A 20396-nucleotide genomic window follows, 5' to 3' on the forward strand; every position below is an offset into this window, starting at 1 on the left:
AATGCAAAAACGCATAGCTTTTATGTGAACTGCATCTCTAATGACTTCCCTTTGTACTTGTATAAATTTAAGCTACTCTGACCAAGTTGTTCTTATTAAATCTAGCCCTCTGAGTCTGTACAATGCCTGGAGTGAGTTCAAGAGGACTAACCTTCCAAATGTAAATGCAGTATGAGGTTAACACTTGCTGTGGAATAATTTAAGAGTCCGTGAAGTTACTATCACACAGTCTTTGCCATTGACTCCTTATTATTGTTTCCTGGAAGACATGCTACAAAAGGGGGATTACATCTGTATGGCTAAACATTTAAATCAGGTGGAGGGAAATCATAGTTAATGTCTACCTGAAAAAGCAGTAAAAATACAGATCAATGAATGTATGGCATTCTCTAAAGGAAAATCAAGAGACAGTTCAACTGCAGGTGTAAATCATCTGACAGACTGACCAAATAAAGACTTCTTGTTAGACTTTTTGGTACATATTTAAATTAGAAGTGATGTCTGTGCATCGTATAGAATTGTTGTAATTTCAGGAGCCATTGTGCGTAGCAGAGTTTCTAGATATTGAAAGATAACAGTTGTCAGCCTGAATTTAACTAGCAGTCTGTCTGCTTTGCCAGTGTACAGTATCACACTGCTATATTGCTTAGCATGCAATTCAGGCAGAAGCAAAATAAAAAAAAATCCTTGCAAGTGTTTGAAAAGAAGTTAAAGCTGAAACAGTGCCCTGACCGTATGTTAAAATTAGAGATATTTATATCACCTATATTTAATATGAATATGTTATTTTAAATAATTTGTTTTCTGGTTTAGCTGTTGTTGATAATCCATTTGACTAAATAGAAGAGAGAAAACCATATTGTTGTTATTATTTTGTTACCTCCATCATGAATACAAAACAGGCTTGGCTTTTCTCAGTAACTTTCTGTCATTCTATATTACAAATTTCAATGGTTTGCTTTTATGGCAATAGAGTAAATAAATTAATATACCCATCTTTAAAATGGGAAGCTGATAGTTTGAGGAAATAAAAAGTTATAGTATTATGATATTCACCCTAAATCAAACTTCTACAGTTCTGTTACTTACTTAAAGCAAAATCCACATGGAAGGAACTGAAAAAATAGTGCTTTTTCTTCTTTCAGTGTGTGTTTGGAACCTGGATTATGTGTTCAAATTAGAAGACTTAAGCATATGTAAGACCTGTTTCTGACTTAGTTTCAAGGTATTGGTGTTTGACATTTTGTGGTTGCTGTGACATTACTGTGATTCATCTCGGCATATTATCATAACAGTTTATGACTGATGTAACAGCATGTGACATATCAAAACAACACTGTCAGAGGCCAAGAAACTCCATTTTTAATACTGCTGCAAAGAAGCTGTTAATTTTTTGGGGGAGTTTGTTTTCCTTCTCAGAGTTGCTAAATCTTTGTCATTTTGATCTGAATCCAAGTGAGCTTCTGGGATGCTAGGAGCAGAGTCTTTAAATAAAGAAACAACTTCCAGAGGGAGGACCCAGAAGCAAAATCTGCATGTGAGCATACTACATTTATAACGGGTAAAACAAACCAAAAAAAAAATCAGTATTCAAATTCTGTTTCTTTCTAAATGTTGCTCATTTTGCATCAGCATAATTTAGAATATGTTTGATCACAGACCTGAAATAGAGTCTGCTTTCAGGGCTTTTGCTCATTATAAACAAATGAGAAGATAAAACTAGAGTAATCTTCAAATTACATCCTTGCCCAACTAGCCATTGCTTCTTACAGAGGCAGAAGTTCACTGTATACAGTCTTTTAGTACTTGGCTTCCAGATATCATCCATGGTTGGAACAGCAAATATTAGTCCTGTCATATTGTTTGGTAGTCCCAGAGCTCTAAGCTTCCCAGCAGTGCAGCCAAGAATGCCTGCCCCTTGGAAACGGGAAGGGATCGGCGAAGGATTAGGGTTGCTCAGGGGCCAGCTGAGCTCCCCATGAGAACCCATCCACTTTGAACTCTCCTTGAGCTCTGAAGTTTGCATTGCTGATCTCTTTTGAAGTGGTTCACTGTATGCTTTAATTCGTGGTTCGTATTTTTTTTTTCCTCAATTGGATATAGTAACAAAATTCTTTTTTGACCCTGTCATTTTAGGTCTGTTTTGAGAAGCAATGTCCGATGGAACATATGTTGCCACACTGGAGAGAGCTATAGAGGTGGGTTATTCCTTATAGTATCACCTGTGCAGTACAACTGTAGTTAATAGTTGGGTAATACTTTGGTGTAAAGCCTGAGAAACTGAGTAGCAGTGACCACTTCAGGTAAAAATAGTCAGGTCTGTTAATGATGGCATCTCTGATGAATGTGTTAAAACTACAGTCATCTCTTTTTCAAGAGATCCTACTATTTATCAAAAGGCTGAGGCCGGAAAGAGCAACAGTAATTTTCTTTTGTAACTAGAGAAAAGAAGAGAAGAAAATGTCAAGAAACTTTTGGTGTCTTTGCAAAGATGAAGGTGAACTAGTGTGATTCTTTTTTCAGGTCTAGGTGTACTTCCTCTAGAAATAAAAGATCTCCTCTAAGAATTTGAACAAAATTTCTTCATCAATGTAATAGAAGGCTAAAAGAAATTGGGTTTAAGAAACTTCTAATGAGGAAGAGCTTGAATACTTCTGTCTTCAGCATCATTGGAAGAAATGTGACTGTCTTTGTAACACAATTTCTTCTAGTGGCGTTTACTTTTTTTCTCTCTCTCTGAAATGCTGTATCCTAAAATTTTAGCTTATAAATAGCAATTAGTGAGAATCCTGTTTTATTTATATAGACCTATGATGAATGTAATAAATAAAAAGAGGAAAAAATGAGGGAAATAAAAGAGCTGAAAACATGAAATGTAAGCAGGAAAGGAGAAGAAACCTTTAAGGAACAGGAATATGATGTGTCTGAGTTTCAAGGGCAGAGGAGCAGTGCTCTGTTTGACAGGCAGATTTTGGCTACGAAATACGTGGCAACAGTTTAGTTCTCACTGTATTGAATTAACCCCAGATCAGCACCATTATAAACTCAAAGAAACTGATTTGTGTGGTCACTTAAAACTATACGAAGTTATTTCATATCTTCAATATAGATGTCTAGCTAATGCATTTATTTTGCCAGTAGACGCACACTTCTACCAGATTTCATTAAGACTCTTGTGACTAGTTGGACATGGGTGGACATTTTCCACCTTTCTGTGATACTCTTATGTTTTTATTATTGACTTTCCAAACTGTTGGTGAAAATAACATGGTCTTGGAGTTCTGAGATTTGCTTGGATTTCGAGCACTGAACAGAATATATGATTTCCATTTCAATTTAATTTGAACCTTTGAAGCCCTTTCTCTGCAGTTCTTTTCTGCTACATATCTTCCATATAATTAATAGCAAATATCATTTTGGGGGGCAAAAAATACAAATACATTTTTTGTGTGGATAGTTTATCATTTGTGTCTAATCTTTGTTAATTTTATTACATCTTGAAGCACTAGATGAGATAGGGTTTACTGAATCTTTCTGGGCCAGTAAGTTCAATCTTCTGCTATTGCAAACACCTTCACAATTGGATCACTTTCATAAATTCCAAAATCTTTCTTTTAGGTGGCTAGGTTTTTTTCTTCCACTTTCCATCTTATTCCTGAAAGGATATTCATTATCTTGTTAGTTGGGAATCTTGCTGCAGTCTCCAGCATGTTCCTCTCTATACCTACGGCATGATGACTGTTATTCTTCTGCAGATCTATTTATTTATATGAATTTACTTTTGCCAATCGGTCAGTGTTAACAAATTATGACATGAATATCAGTGTTCAGACATCTGTATTCACAATGAGACGCTTAAATGATAGAGCTTCACTGGAAAGTAATTGCAGTCTTACATCCATAAAATGCATGTTAGTTTTAATTGAAATAGCTGAATTATCTAGATATCTAAGTTGAGGATCCTTTGTGAGCCCCCAAATTGCCCCCCCCCCCGAATGTAAGTACTTCTCCATTAGCTATTATCATCCATTCAGCAATACTTTCTTCATCTTAAAAGTTGGGTTTTTGTGTCTTTGTCACATATAGTTAAAAAATCAGCCTCTATTTGAAACACTGAAAGAAGAGATAACTATCTTTGGAGTGCTAATAGCCTGCAGCTAATAAATCCTATTCTCTTAGATGTCTCTATTTCTTAAGGATAGATATGTAGTCATATTAGCTCTTGCAAAAATAGGAAAAAAAAAAAAAGGGAAAAGTCCAAGAGTTTGTCACCTCCCCCTCTCCTCCAGTTAACATTAGTTACTGTTACATAGTTCTGGAGTTCCCTCCTGTTTAGATTGAGACTTCTTGTAGTTGAGATGTTGCAAACCCCTGAAGCCATAACTGTAGGATATATGTATTATGTGTATATTAAGAGTATTGCTATATGTGAGAGAGTTTATTATATGGGAGAGTTAGATTAATATTCTCTCTTTAAGATAACACCTTCAAGCACAAATCAAAGCATTTAATATGAATAGAATATTCTTCATTTTGTTCAAACATTAGGGATATGTAAGCAGACTGAATATGCTCTATTTTGTTGGATGTGCCAAATTTCTGAATCAAGTGGAATAAATATCTCAAGTGTGGCATGACATCTTTGGTATATGTTCCTTATAAATCAGGATTCTGTTGAAATTTTGCACATAATTTTGTTTTACACATTTTTTCTTCCAGTCTTTGAAAGAATGCTGTAGAGAAAGACAAGACCTAAAGGAGATGGAAGTCCTGTAGAAAAATACTATTTATTAGGTTTTCACAGCTAATGAATTTGCTTGGGAAATACTTGCAAGTATTCTGTTATATTCACATAATCTACTTGTGCATACTCAGTTCCATGCACTATCCTTATCTACCTGAAAATTGCGAAAGAAAACAGATATCCAAAAACTAACAGTGGTACACATTCATATCCAGAAGTGATTGTTATGATTCTTCCGTCCTACTGCATATCGTGAGCCAAGAGCATTTTGCTGTACCTCTCATAGCCCATTACTTGTCCATAGCTTCTGTTTTCTCTAACATAACTATTAGGAAATATGTGCATATCTTCTAGCAATTTCCATTTAATTTTAAATACTTCAGTATGTAAATATTTCCCTTGACTTTGAGTGATAATGGAAACTTTTAAACACCCTTCTTATCAGAGATGTCAGTATATAGCCATTATTTTAAACATGATCCTGGTGAATTGGATACAAGTGGCAGAAGAAATATTGATCTGAATATATTTGATATATAAAATAACACACAATCTATGATCTGTTAAGGATATCTATTTCAATATTAGTAATAAATGCTATGTAAGTAATAAAATATTTCCATTACTAATTCCTTACTGGGCTATTAATTGTTACTTTCAGTTATATCTCTGAAATATTTTCTTGACTCTTAAGAAAACAGAATTTACATTTCATTCGTATACTTCAAAAATACCCTACTAGACTTCCAAATTTTTCTATCTTTGCCAGAGAATCATTAACAACTGCTGCAAGATTTATATTCTTGGAAATGTCTACAGTAGATCATAGTCTTTAACTACTGAGGATGATGCAGGAAAAAGAGAATGTGTGTTTAGACAAGATGAATTGTGTTTGTCTTTCCACTTAGTTTTGAAAATTTTGTGTGTATTCTTGTAACATTACTTTAGAGAATTTGCATGTTTTCCACATGTCACATCACGTTAAAGATGATTTGACCTTATACTATACTAAAGCAAAAACGTGAATGGCAGTATTATTATTTTATATATAATATTTTCCACTCAAAGCGCAATTAACTGTTAGGCTGTATTTTTTTATGGAAGATTTTGTTTCCTCATATCATTCCTGTGATCACCTTTGTACTTTACCGTATTTCACTGTAAAATACAGATAGAAAATATAGAGGAATTTCCATGCCAAATCAGCTGAGGAACCCACCTAATCTAGTATTCCATTTGATAGTGGCCACTACCAGAGACATTAAAGACAACTGCAAGAAGTTCTGAAGTGAATAATGATGGCATAATGTACCCATAAGGGAAACTTCTTTCTGAAATATGTTAGTTGCTGATTGGTGATGTCCTGAATAATGATGATTTACTTACTTACAAACATTTTATTGGAAAAACAATTCTTGGAAAAATCTTTGCTATTGGAATGCCAGATATTTTCAGTTTGGGTTGCAATGTTAGTGCTGTGTTTTTTCGGTGTTGTTGAGTTCCAGTGGTGGGTTGTGGAAACAATTCTGATGCTTAATTTTGTACAGTATATATATATATATATATATATATATATGAAGTCCTTTTGTCACATTTAAAATAAATTCCTTTTCAGTTTTGTTGCATCTTTTTTAGGTAATAAATAAATTAAATACCTAACCATTTTGTCCACAAAAGTAATTCAGGTGGAGAGAATAATGAGATTAGGGTGTGGGGGCAACAGAAGTGCAGGAGGAACCCTGTTGAAAATCCAAAACCTCATATGGTTTGAATAAGTTTGGAATAATCTGTGAGTTCTTCACTTTGACTGTGCCCCAGGCACGGGCTTGTGGAACACAGCCTGTTGGACCTGTGGCATAGAAGACCCACCACGGGCGCTGAACGGCAGCTACTTTGGGTTCCCAGGTACTTCTGAGTATTTTCACAGTGCCCGCGTGTGTGGGGCCAGTCCCAGAAAAAGTAGGGGAAGGACAGAAAAACCAACAAGCAAGCCAGCTCATTGTCGTAAGCTTACAGTGTTCATGGTGGAATGCAACAGAGAAAATAACAGCAGGAAAAACTCTCCTCATCACCTTCATTATGGCTTTACTGCTGCACTGAATAGGAGGCAAGCTGACCCAACTCTTCTGATAACCTAAAAGAGGCTAAAATGTCATTTTTTGTACCGTCTACTTTTTGTAGCCTGAAACATAAAAATAAAAAATAAAAAAAATTGCTCCATTATTTCTCATTTTTCCCACCTGTATTTATTATTATTTATTATTTGCAATAATAGCTGACTGTTTTCAGTTGGGATACAGGCCTGATGATACTGTTGTGGAGGAAAAGTTTCAGATTCTGGATTCTGGATCAAACTTTTCCTTTTTTTACAGAGCATTCCTGACTCCACATGGCTTTATGTGAAGAACTGCTTTCACAGATTAAGGGATAGAACATTATTTGTATTGGACAGATGCTTGACTTGTGTAAATTATCGTAGCTCTATGGGAATCTATAGACATATGAAGGATTAAGAACAGCTCAGGACCTGGTCTAGCATAGTTCTAAACATCATTTCTTAACATAAGCCTTTAAAATCTTTCTTTGACACAATGCTAGGGAAAATACTAGGTAACAACCACTGGACAAAGCTTTCTGTCCATTAAGAAAAGATCTTATCCTAAGGGACAAGCTGTACAAGCTTCTTCAAGCAGGATGATAAGTACCACTGGGGAAGCCGACTCTATACCAGGGGTGAGTGTTACAGATACTTGCATTTTGTGCGTTTGGCATTTGTTTGGCAGAAGGTGTGTTTGCCAACAAGTTACACATTGGCAGGGTTGCAAACTGATAGTATCATAAAAGCTACTGAGATGTATCTGATGTGTATAATAGAGCTGGCCAGCAGCTATGGGCAGGTGACAGCTCTGTCTGCTTGAACTCTTAGAAGAATCTTATTCTGTCCTGCACCTGCAGCTTGATCTGTCTTGAAGTTTGAGTTTGGGACAGAACACCAGCTACTGGGACTTTGGTATTCAGCACTCAAGTGTAAGTCCTTATTTTCTACGTTTTTCCAGGTTCCAAATAAAAGGTAGACGGAACTCGAGCAGTGACAGCAACGTCTCCTGTACACATCATGCTTTGTTTACAGGAAAGTCACTCAGGCAGATAGCAAGTGCCACCCCATTTTTCACATGCACTGAGTCAAGCTGCTTGCAAACAGCACAGTTTCTCGCCAAATGGATCCATGTTCTGTGGTAAATGTAGGCGTATCATTTTTTCTTTCTAAGAGCTTGTTAGTTTAAACTATCTTGTATATATTTGTATACTTTTGAAAGGCCATCAGGAAGATTTGTCAGCATTTACTGATTTACAGAGATACAAAAAGAAGTGCATTGCAACACTGAAATGGTATTTGCCATTTGGGCAGGCTTAATGCATGACAAAATGTAAGTTCTGGTGCCTCTGCCAAGATCTCAACATTAATTGCCAAAAGATATATCAGGGAAACACAACCACAGACACACAAAAGTAATGGTTGTTATCCATAATCCAAAACATGCACTGTGCTCCATATGGAAAAAGACTACCATGATCGGGGCTGCAGAAAGGGCAGATTTTAAATTTCAAAGTTTAGGAACACTGGACTTCTACATTTAAAGCTATATTGTGCTGCATCTGGAGTCCAGTATCGTCCTTATGACATGCTTGGTGTAATTGTCCTGATCTGAAGTCCATAGAAATCTACATTATTTTCATTTATTCTAATCACTTTGTTTGTAAGAGCTGAATTTTAAAAATGAAAAGCAAGCAAAACGTGGCCTAATAATGATGTTGATCACTGGGGACCAAATTCTGTGCTATTTATTCAATCTGAGCAATACTTAAGTTCTTGCACAGGGGACTGCCTAGGGAATGAAAAAATGTATAATGTAATGGTGACAGGATATTTCCATCTGTAAGTGTACACTATCTCTTTTCTCCATTTTTTCATCAATTTATTTTTTCTTTTAAATCTCCTTGCCTAAACCATCTCTTTCTGTATGCTTACAAGTGCTGAACACATTACCATAGTATAAGGAATAACCTCTATTTTTTGTGGGAGTATAATCTTTCGCATAATTCCAAGTCAAAGGAGAATGTTTCCAGAATGTCATGATTTTTTCTCTTCTTCATACCTTTAATTTAGATTGTGAAAGTTCAATTCTTGTTTTGTCGGTGAGGCTGCGGAAGAGGGTGAAGGGAACGTTTTCTTTTTTGTATCAGTTTCCCTGGGCGCATTTGGTTGGGGTTGCTGATGTGCAGTTTGCTCTCTCTGACAATGTAATTGATGATTACAGCGTCTGCCTCCCTTCCTTTGTTGGAGGATCAGAGTTCTCTACTTCAAAAAGTCACACATGAGAATCAGGTGCTGTTATATTCACTGTTTAGTGAAAATAGGCTCTTTTTAAAAAGGGATAACTTTGTTCTTCTAACTTTGGCAGTTTGGAAAATAACTTGCAGTTAGCATGACTGGAAGGCAGTATGTTGGCTTATAGTTACAGTAAAATTAATTTGAATTGTGTTGTAGAGATATGACAGTAATTATTCATCAGTATATTTCTGAAAATTATGATATTAAATTATTCAATAATTGAAAAGATACTTGTGTGTTTATCTTTTGATTTCTTATTTGCATGTGTGAAAGAGTAGCGCTATACGTAAAACTGGATGAAAATGTTTTATCATAGACTTTTGTTTTCTGATGTCTTTGAAATTATCTGATGAGAAGGTTGTTATTTTTATAGTATTTGCTAGATATAACTACGCTGACTAAACAGGGATTCATGTTATTTCTTCTCTAACACTTAAATAGGGATTTGGGATTTAATGTGTGTTGAGGTCCGATACTTACCTGGTATAAACCGATACAGATTAATATACATATATATATATGTAGTAGACATATATATATGTCTACTTCAAGATAGAGATTTTAATTAAAGTCTCCCAATTTTATATCTGAACTCTTAAAGAAGTCAGAGAATGAGAGGGTCTTTTCTTTCTGTAAGAGATACTTTTATGGATACTGTTTTGACAGTAAGAAAACAATAATTTGGTGAAATTTTATTTAGCTTAAATTAGATAGGGCTATTGACTTTCCAGTCTCTAGCTATATTATTTCCTAGAAAAACCTAGATCATTTCATGTTGTTATTTCTTTACCAGGCTTTACTTCCGTTTCTGGTAATGATGTAATTACCATTTGGAATCAAGTACTGAATAAATAAAAATAATATTTGATACTTTGTCTTGTTTTATGTTTCTTAGGAAGTTTCAGTGAAGCTTAAAGATTTTAGACCTTTGCTCCCGAACGTAGAAATCCATATGATTCCATTGTATTTGGATTCACTGGGATCCCATTTATGTTTACAAACAGCTATGGTCTTTTGACTTCTTTTTTTTTTTAAAGTTTATCACAGAAGCTTGACTTTGCATAGCCCAGAGCTCTAGAGTATATTGTCATTGTAAGATTGGGCAGATCCTATCTACAGTTGCATAAATACTCCTTAAATATAGAATTGTAATTATTGACTGAAATGTTTTAAAATATAGTATAGGCTTTAACAGAACTTACAATCCTGTTTTTGCTTCTTATTCTCATTTCCGATCAGTAACATTTTGAATTATTGTGTGTTTTCATAACAGAAACCTGTTTGTGATTCCTGAAGTTCATCTAGAGCATAGTTTGACTTTTGTTGACAATGAGAATTCTGTATATTGGTGAAGGATTGTAACTTGGAATATAAAATTATACTCTCAGAAGAGGAACAGGGGATATGATTGTCTGATAAGCAAGTCTTTATGTGCACGTGATACAGAAATGAACACAAATGGGAGGGTGGAAGTGGACAGGAATTGATAATAAAGTTTCTTCTTGCCTGCCACTTCTAACATTATTTTTTCATTGATAACTGATGGTGTCATTTGAAGAGTCACTTAAAAATCTGTTACCACTAACAGGTATGTCATTTGACAGACTAGAAAGCATATTTAAAGAGACAGTTTTATTAGCTGTTATTCTGTCTTAACACTTCAGCATTGGTACTGCTTTATACTCTTCGTTAATCAAATCCTCTGATACATGTGTTGTTTGCAATGGAAGCTGACAGATAAATGTCCATCCAGGAACTTGATTCTGATGATGGCAGGCAAGTGAATGCTCTGTATTCAACAATACAGACACAAGCTGTTTCTTGAAGAAGGACACCCTGTAGACTGCACATATCCTAGCTAGTGATGTAAGTTATTCCCAGAAGAAGGCCCTGTCCGCCTTGTCACATCTAGCAAAAAATCATTTTAGATATGATGGTGACAAAGGGAGAACTCACCACCTCAGTTCTGCAACGCATATTTATGAATGCAAATTTTCTTAGTAAGTATCCTGTGTCACAAGTTTAGACATCTTGTTAACATTATTTTGTATAGAGAAAAGGATTTGAGATTAAGAATAGAACAAAAATATAGTTGCCAGGAATAAAGAGATCGTTCCTGTGTTTCCACTGCATCACAAAAAGGCAGTGATTAATCTGCTTTTACAGCCTGTTCCCAGATGTCCAGTGCATGCTGCAGGGTTTTGTATTCAAGAACATGATGAGATGCTGATGAGCTTACAGCTTTTGGGAAACAAAGCAAAAATGTTTCTAGATGCCAGCAACATCTATCATTTACAACGTACCACAAAACAGCAGAATTGCCCCAACCCATTTGCAGTGCTAATTTACTGTAGATTTCCTAGAGAGAAGAGCTATCATTAGATGACACACAATTTCTACAATTAGCTGGTTAAGCAGCATTTCTTTGTAGAGTAGCATAAAAATGACATGTTCAGGAACAGCACATTAGATTTTCTTCTAAGTGGCTACTCTAGGGAATACTCTTGTCCTACCACATAAAGGTCAATGATAATTGAAGAATGTCAATAATGGCCAGAGCCACTACAAAAATTCTTATAAATCTGTTAGACCATTTTATATGTTCTTTCTTCAGTAATATCACAGGAGATGATAGTCCCATAAGTCAAATTCTGTTAGTAGGAAGGAGTGCAACTTATCCTTCAAATACTCAGCCTTGTAGAGAGAAACACGTTAAATTACAGAGTTTCTTCTGTAGCATATGAATTCTGTCTTTTTAATTAGTATTTCTAATAGGTGGAGTTAGATGGCAACTAAAAACTTATCATAGGGCAGTGAGAGGTAGTTATTTGTGATCTAGGCAGCAGTACAAATGAGCAATATTTTGAAGTGTGGCCTTAGGAGAGTGTGATTTTTATATGTCTCCCAACTTTGTCAGCTAACCCTCGTTATCTAAAAATCCCGACTGGGTGGAAGTGTTTATGGGAGCAGCAAACAAGTGAGAGGTGCCAGAGAATGGGAGTTTCTTCCTCTCTTACCTGCATGCAGCAGTGAGCCTTAATAGTTGTCTTGTACCCGGAGAAGCAAAAGACATCTGGGACACAGAAGCCCAGAAAAGAGGATTCATAAGCATTCGGAAAGCACCCGTTTTCAGTGTGCAAACAACCAAAGGGAGCAAGTGACTCATCCGTCTCTCCTGCTCCTCCTGCTGGAGGTGTATGTTGCCTGTCTAATTTGGCACCATCTGTGACGTTTTATTGCATTGAATCTGGCATCTGAAATACACATGCAGTTGTGAATGCAGAAGTATTGGAATGCACATTCCTAATATTTACACTTTTGTGACTTTTCTTAAAACCATGTTTTTTTAAATGAATGAAATGAAAGAAAACATCATAGTTCCTCTAGATAAAATCTTAACCTAGAATATAATGTTTCATTTCTCAGTTTCAAATGCAGCAATTCATTAAAACAGTGCTCATAGTTTAATGCGTGTTATATTGCTTTCCTCTACAACCTAGTTTTCTTTCTCTCATATATCCTGGAGATGATGAACTCATTTCTCCATTCTTTTTAAGATTAAATCTAAACAGTACTTTTTTCAAGGGAAGAGATTTTCTGTGATAGAACAGGATTTGGTGACTTGGGAGATTGTAAGTTTCTTTGGAAAAGAAGGTAGAAAGGCCAAGGAGAACAGCCTAAAAGCAAGCAGAGTCTTTTCTTCTCAGGCGGTATGAACATATACCTTGTTTTGGTTTAGTTTTGAAAATCAAACACAAAGGCTTTTTGTTTCTGTTTCACTGAATTTTCTTTTACTTTCCATATACATATTTGAATGTATCTACTCATTTCTGTATCACACTGTACAATGTATGCAAATTTGTATCTATCAACCATATCTGTAAATGGCTTATGCATATAGTTGCTATTGGTTAATTGCATTCATAAACATAATACTGTCTTGCATCCAATTTTCTTCTCCCATTTTCTTTAAAAATACAAACACACAAATATACTGACTGACATTATTATTTGTTATAGGTAGGCTGAACAGATTCAGAAGCATTCAGGTGCAAGCTGCTGGTACAGTTAGTGTTTTCCTTTCCAAGAAGCTATTTGCCAAATCTAAGTAAGAAGTATTTTTAAATACTGTGGAGAATTGGCTCTACTGACTGCTGGCTGGGGTGTTATTCTCATGAAGTACCTTGGGAATGACATTATACTACTATTGTTTCTCTCACCTGGAGGCATACATGATGGAGTATTACCAATTAATTTTCATTGTGGCTTTCAGTGATACTAAAGCATAGCACAGCAGAAATAGAAATGAATTAGTGTAGGACTCAAATGCTTTACAGTTTAGTTTTTTTTAAAAGCCAGTTATCACTTCAGATTTAGAATCACCACAGGCTTGATCCTCAAAATGTACACATCATCCAAGAGCAGTTGTCCTATTGCTAAATTAACTGGTGGGTATAGAGTTCTCTGAGGGTATTAGATGTCTGCACAACATGACATGGCACAAGATAGAGTCAATATAAATTGGTACCTCCATAGTGGAAACAGTAACTCAAAAGTGAAGAAAATTATTGTCTTTGTATTGAAAGCACAGTAAAAGAAAGTATAATTAGCCTGTATTACACTGTTTGGAAATCAGTCTGGGAATGTTTCATAATGTAAGGATTTAAAGGTATGTCAGTGTGGTGCCATGCAGAAATAACCGAGCGAGGTCTGAACAAGGCAGAGCTGATACCAGGAGTGGTATATAATTAAGAAGCAGAACAGTATCCTGGGGTGGCTGTTCCTCTATGTGGTTTTGTTTCTTTGATACCTAAACAGCTCAAAACTAGCTCAGGTATTTCTGTGTTTCATCTCTGAGGACATACAGGATCTGACTTTCAAGTGTCCATCAAAACACACAATGATACGTGTCCATATGCCTGGTTTATATCTGAAGATGTTAGGATTGGGAGCACAAATCAGACTTGTATTTATACAATTAACACATTTTAGTCCGGCATTTCTGGGACAGAAATATGTCTTAAATGTCTTGTGACATGCATATGTGGTTGATCTGCACACACCAAGCAAGTCTGGCACTTGTGGATGTGTTGGACTTGCTGCAAAGTGGAAGTCAGTTGAACAGCTTCTTAGCATCAGACTCCTTCTGTGTGCACAAATGAGCTGTATAAAGTATGCTTGGTAGATATGTTCAACACTTCCCGCTCGGGTCAGTGCTACTATGTTGGGTTCATGCCAGTTCAAACATGCACTCTGCTCTGCTTCACAATACAGAAACATTTTGTTAGAGATTTTTATACCCATTAGTTACACGCAGCACTAGAGGAAGTCATCTTAAAGGAATTTTGCAATTCATCTGTGCACAGCCTGCAAATGTGTTCAGGTTTTGTATAGATGTAATAGTTTGGGTGGAATATGTGTGATGGGATCCATCAGACATTCAGAAACCCGTGATAAGGATGGAAAGCCTGGATGAGTGGTAGCTTTATGTATTCTAATAATTCAAGTTCAAACAATAAGCATGCAAGTAATGTATTTTCATGCAGGTGTGCTGTCAAGAGCTCACAGATAATTTGCAACTGATTATACAAAATGTTTAGGTGCAGGTTTGCACTTTTTTGTAGGACAAGTACATTCTTTGACCCAGCTACTTGTATTTTTAAGACTACTGGAAAGAATATTTATAATAAAAATTCCATCATGCCCATTTGAAATGGGATAACTAATTTTTAACCCAGGCTGAAAAATAATATTTTATGTACTATCTGTCAGGAATGCTCAATTCACAAGCCATTGTGTTAGGCATTGGCTATGGGAGGGGACTGTTGAATCATAATTTAGGAATCTGCTGTCACATTTTAAACAAGTTTGACACAATGGCAGAAATACTAAAATATTAAGGTCGTACAAGTTGCATAAAATGTGCTACAAAGCAAAGAAAAATACATTTATATCTCCATTAATTGAGATACAGAGTGTGAACTCATCCCTAGTAGTGGACACATGAGAATCCCAACAGAAGAGTGCTGCAAGAAACAAGTCTTCCTCGGTTTTACTGTTTACCCAAGAACAACTTTTTTAAGGTCCCCATCAGTAGGTATTTGTCAAAAGTCAGCAGACAAAAGCCTTTTTTCCCCTTAGTTTTAACTTTGAAATACAATAAACTGAAATAATCAAATAGTAACAAAGATGACAAAAAGAGATTCCTGGTGAAAGTTCTTGTGTTCCTGTTACAGCTAGAGTGGTAGTGAAACTATCATGGAGTATAATCCAAAGAAAGCAATGTTGGACCATTTCATTTTGGCAGCTAAATCTGGATTGATTCCAGAGCAGCTCATCTTTTATTCAAAGAAAATTTGAGAAGGTATTTGACTTGGCATAGTGTCTCATCAAGAGAACAATGAAAGCAAAAAAGTAAATAAAAATAAATACAACAATAAAGGCATGTCAAAAAAACAAGTTATGCTAAAAAAATGCATAAAATTGACAAACAGAAGGGAAGATGAAATAATAGAAAAAATAATAGAAAAATGTAGTAGAATAAGTGAAATAAAATCAAGTAGGAAATTACATGTCAGAAAAAGAAGTACAATGGAAAGAGGAAACAGAAGAAACCATGCAGAGAGAGCAAATAAAGCAGAACAATATTGAAAATCAATTTGAAAGTGAAAAAATATATGATTTGTTGGGGTTTTGTTTCCCTTGAAAGAATTTAAAATATAAAATCATGTATTGTCTGAGGTCTAAACTGAAAAGTGTCTATTCTAATGGGATTTTAATGGAATAGTCTTGTTTTTTTCAGTATTATATAGATTATTTTTGCTCAACCAGTGAGGAGAATACAAGGATAATTCTGTCACTCGGTAACTAATTGCAGTTAGAACTGAGATGGTCAAAATATGTAGTGAAGTCTTGGCTAATTTTAACAAAGTTTGTGCCTTTAAAATCATGGACGGTAAATATTTAAAATAGAAATGCATATTATTTTTATTAGTTTCATCATAATGCAAACCATTAGTCTGTTTCATGGTAGTTATTAAAGTACTGTAAATGAGATGAAAATTAATAAACGTACTAACAAATGAGCAAAATCTGAACATCCACTTTAGCATTACAAATATGAAATCTTTCCATCTGAATTCCAAACTTTCAGTCTCTGTCTTTTGTCACTTAATTGCTGTCTACAGTCCCTCTCTTTCAATAAAGGTAGACTTTCCTAGTTGCAGCAGTAAATGCAACTTAGTGAAGACGGGGAGGAATACATTTGTTTTGGTTCCAGGAGGTACCTTAGCCATGGCACTGTAAAACTCAGCACAGGTAATTTAACCTGTGTCTAGGTGGATTTTGCAGCTTACTCTGAGCTCCCTGATAGCCTGGCTAGGGTCAGAGTCGATGGAGCACAGTACAGGGCCCTCCAAGCTGGCACTGCTGGCTCCAGAACTGAACTTGGAGCTGGCTGCTTGGAGCAAAATTTGGGAAATTACAGGCATTGTAAAGCAGAGTGGTAAGGAAGTCTGTTATCATGGGTTTTCAGTGCTTTGCCATTCTAATCTAAGGATTCTAAAATAGTGTATTCCAATTGACTAATAAGTGCCAACTCATTTGGAAAAGGCTATTCTTTGTCTCTGCAAACACCTGTTCTTCTATGGGTCCAATAGGGATAAACTCTTTATCAGAAGTCTAAGCTCTTTTGGGCTTACAAGGTAAAAAGAAGGTTGCCCAAACCACAGAAACTCATCCTGGAATAGTAGAAGTGTGGGATCAGAACATACTTGCCCAAGGCTTGGAACTAAAGCACATTTTTTAAAAATCATCAGCAACAGAAGTTGTGAAAACTTTAAGATTTCTCCTGCTCTGGGCAGCTAATTTGAGGAAGAAAAATAAAAAAAATTCTAAAGGGGACTGAATTTACCGTATTATTTAAAAACCAGAACAAAAGAAGAGAGAGAAATGAATTATGTTTTTGGTATTATCCCTTACATGCTTCTATCATCTAGAAGATAGAAGCATCCCATGCTTCTATCATCATTTTGTAAATTATTTTTTAAATTGTGCTGATATTTGTAGTTTCACCATTAGACAACAGGGCAAATTCTATTTCATAACAGGTTTAAGCTTTATTGTCATACTCCAAAGCAATTGCTTTACTTCTCTTGAGAATATAATATGGCTTGACAATATTTTTCCCTAACTTTGGTGTCTCTCTTCGTGATGGAATTTAAATTCAGAATACCTTTCAGCTATAGATTCAACTTCCCTGTTTCTGGATCAAACGCTTGTCACAGGCAATTAAAACTGTGCTTCACTTTCTGGAGGCGGTAAGAAAAGCCCTAGTTTGACAATATCAGGACTTGAGCAGCAGCATGAGCATGAGTTCCTGTCACATCTAGAGCCGTTCATTTCCATCTCGTGCTGCAGCATAGTGCTCGCTCAGTTCCCCTAGAACAAATCTTTATGGAGTCATGCTGTGAATTGGATCAGCAAGCTCATCTGGGTTAAAACAAAACAAATTACCTGCAAAACCAGTGGAATGGCAGCACTTTCAACTGATGTTGCTTCTGAAATCTCTCTGTTTTCACCCACACTTGAACTAACCTCTTTCATGTTTCATTTGGGTTTACTAGTTCTTGGAGCTCTGGGATGGCATCCTTCATCATTCTTTCCAACAGCATGTTGTGAAAATCTTAGGACCTTTGCAAGATTCCTAATAGAAGTCTTCACCTAGGTCTTTGTGCATGGTACCACCTCCTTTCTTTAGGAGTTACATAGTCCGGTTCCTCTCCTCAACATAAATGTCCCACTGTTGATTATTAACCCCCCCCAACTGCTGAAAATGATCTTTCTACTGTTAAGAACTTATAGATGGATGAATGTTAATTTGGTCATATGATCAGTAGCTGATTTTTGGAAAATATGGTCTTGAAAGCAAATAACATATGGGCTTAAATAATAAATTTCTAGCCACTAAACACTATAAAAAGAAAGTAGTGGATATAAACAGAACAAAAGAAATGTTATATCTGTCTTTCAGTCTTGTTTCTATTTCTTTTCCATTCCAGGGGATCTTTTGGATCTCAGTTAATGTTACTCAGAAGATCAAAGGTTCTTCTGTGGCTCATTTCCTCCTGTCCTTTTGATTCTGGTAGCTTTCTTCTCGAGTGCAAGCAATAATTCTGCTTATAAGAATGGTTTTGGCCATAAGATCTCAAATATCACATTCCAGCCATATTGCATTTACAAAAATACAGCCTGTTAGAGTTTGGAGGAACCCATAAGACTCATTCACAATTCAGCTGTCTTTCTAGAGAGTCTCTGCTTTCATACTAAACCCGAGTTTTTCAAGTACTGGCAGCCTTAAACAACTCTTCGTTCAAAGGACAAAAGTTACTGAGGTAAGTTTTTAACATTTGGACAGAAATGTATGAAGGTTTTATGAAGTCAGAGATGCATAAGTATGATGGACTCATGGTCTGCCAAGTCACCTGCAGTTTTGTAGGTTGAACTCTATTGAATTAAACTAAAATTCAAAAAGCTGCTGAAACTATATGCTGGCCTCTTTGATTCCTTCCTCCTCTTCAGATTAGACTAATGGTGTGTCTAAATTCTGCTGCATGTGAAAAGGACCCTGTCTCTGTGTTCAATATAGTTATTTTATAAGCTGCACAGACCATGTGAACAATAAATAACTTCATTAATAATTATATAAAAATTATTCCTGTGTAAGCACATTCTTCCCTGTCCACATGCATACCAGTTACTGGAAGCACTGCAGTGTTCAATTTGCTAAATCAAAATAGCTACTTAATATGGTGGATACAAGATGCAGATTGCATTAGGATGGCATTTCATCTTCTCTGTTAGAGCTTCTGGGATTATTCTTTTCTCCTCCCATTTCAAAAGGAATTCATTATGCTATGATGTACAGCAGGAGTACAGCTCCCTTTATAAAATTATTAAGTTGCTTTACAATTAAAATTGCCATCTTTTGTCCTATTGCTGTTGTTTATAAGTGAGAATAAAAGCTGAATACTAAATAGAATTTTTGTAAAGTACATGCTTCTTCTCTGGGAGTGTCTTTTCCTTTTTCTTATGAAGCACTGATGTTCCTCTAGTGTGTATTATTAATCACATATTTTATTTATCTCAGAGTAGAAGCCCCCATTAGGCTTGGGAGTCCTATTGTGTAGTTGCTGCACACACATGTAGTAATAAAAGAATAAAAAGGACCCTGCTTCAATCTGTTCAGAAGTTTACAATCAACAGAGCTAGCGGCCTCCTTTCTGCAGGCCTCATGAGGCAACAGCTTCAGTCAAATTTTGGTAACAGCATTCCTCCACTGTCACAAAGTCCATACGGAGCAATTGCTACAGCCAATTAAACTGTGATTATTAAATGGCAATGGATTTTGTTAAAAAAAAATCAGAGAATTCCATTGTCCTGTGGCAATTTGTTTTGCATTACAGCCTGTTTTATAAGTGGTGATGCTTTTTGTGTTGATTTTTTATGGCATCATAACCTGATACATAATGCAGAGCTTAATTTATTGGATCAAATCAGAGGAGATCCTAGAGGGAAGTGCAGTAATTGCTTTCTGCCTCACAAGGTTGCATAAGTGGGGCTCTACTAGGTTTCACAATTTACATATGGAGCAGTTGAAGGCATTAGGAAGGAGGCATTGATTAAAACACTTATACTATGCTGATGGTACTTAGCTGTCTCTTTTTTTCATTAAACTAATCCAGAAGTTGCAACAATGTATGTGCTAATGACTGGGATGTGAAAGAATGCTGTCTGAGACTGAATCTGGGTGAATCTGAGGTGATACTGGCAGTTACAAAGCATTAATAGGGTTGCATTGATACTATTTTTTTTTTCAGGATGGATTGATAGTAATGAAAATATCAAATAACTGATGTAAAACTTTGAATAATTGAGCAAAATTGTGGATTGTAATTAAGTAAGTTTCCAGACTGAAAATCTCTGGGTTACGTGACAGACTGTGTATAATCAGCCATCAAGATTTAATAAATGGAATATAAAGGAAAAAGAATATGGTTCACATTAACAGATTGAAGGGGATATATCCTAGAAACTTCTGATTTTAAAATGGACTTTAGAGAATCGTTGTCAGTACTAATTAAGTATGATGTGATAGCAAAATAGGGAATATCAGGAAAGAGAAGATTATGCCAAGAGAAAAGCTGAAGGCTGGCCTCAGTTCAGATATTTGTTCCTGTCTTCTGTTCAACATTTCAGTTT

At 35.7% G+C, this 20396-nt stretch overlaps 1 long non-coding RNA gene across 1 annotated transcript in view; it reads left to right on the plus strand.

The window, feature by feature from the left end:
- The first annotated feature begins 2187 nt into the window (after window positions 1–2187).
- The window catches only part of LOC106496817 (uncharacterized), a 127618-nt gene continuing 109409 nt past the window's right edge, over window positions 2188–20396 (plus strand). Inside the window, exon 1 of the long non-coding RNA XR_001294687.2 lies at window positions 2188–2198. This is a non-coding gene — a long non-coding RNA (uncharacterized lncRNA). The remainder of the gene's footprint in view (window positions 2199–20396) is intronic.

This window comes from Apteryx mantelli, chromosome 13, assembly GCF_036417845.1.
Source record: "Apteryx mantelli isolate bAptMan1 chromosome 13, bAptMan1.hap1, whole genome shotgun sequence".
In the NCBI taxonomy this organism is placed as follows: domain Eukaryota; kingdom Metazoa; phylum Chordata; class Aves; order Apterygiformes; family Apterygidae; genus Apteryx; species Apteryx mantelli.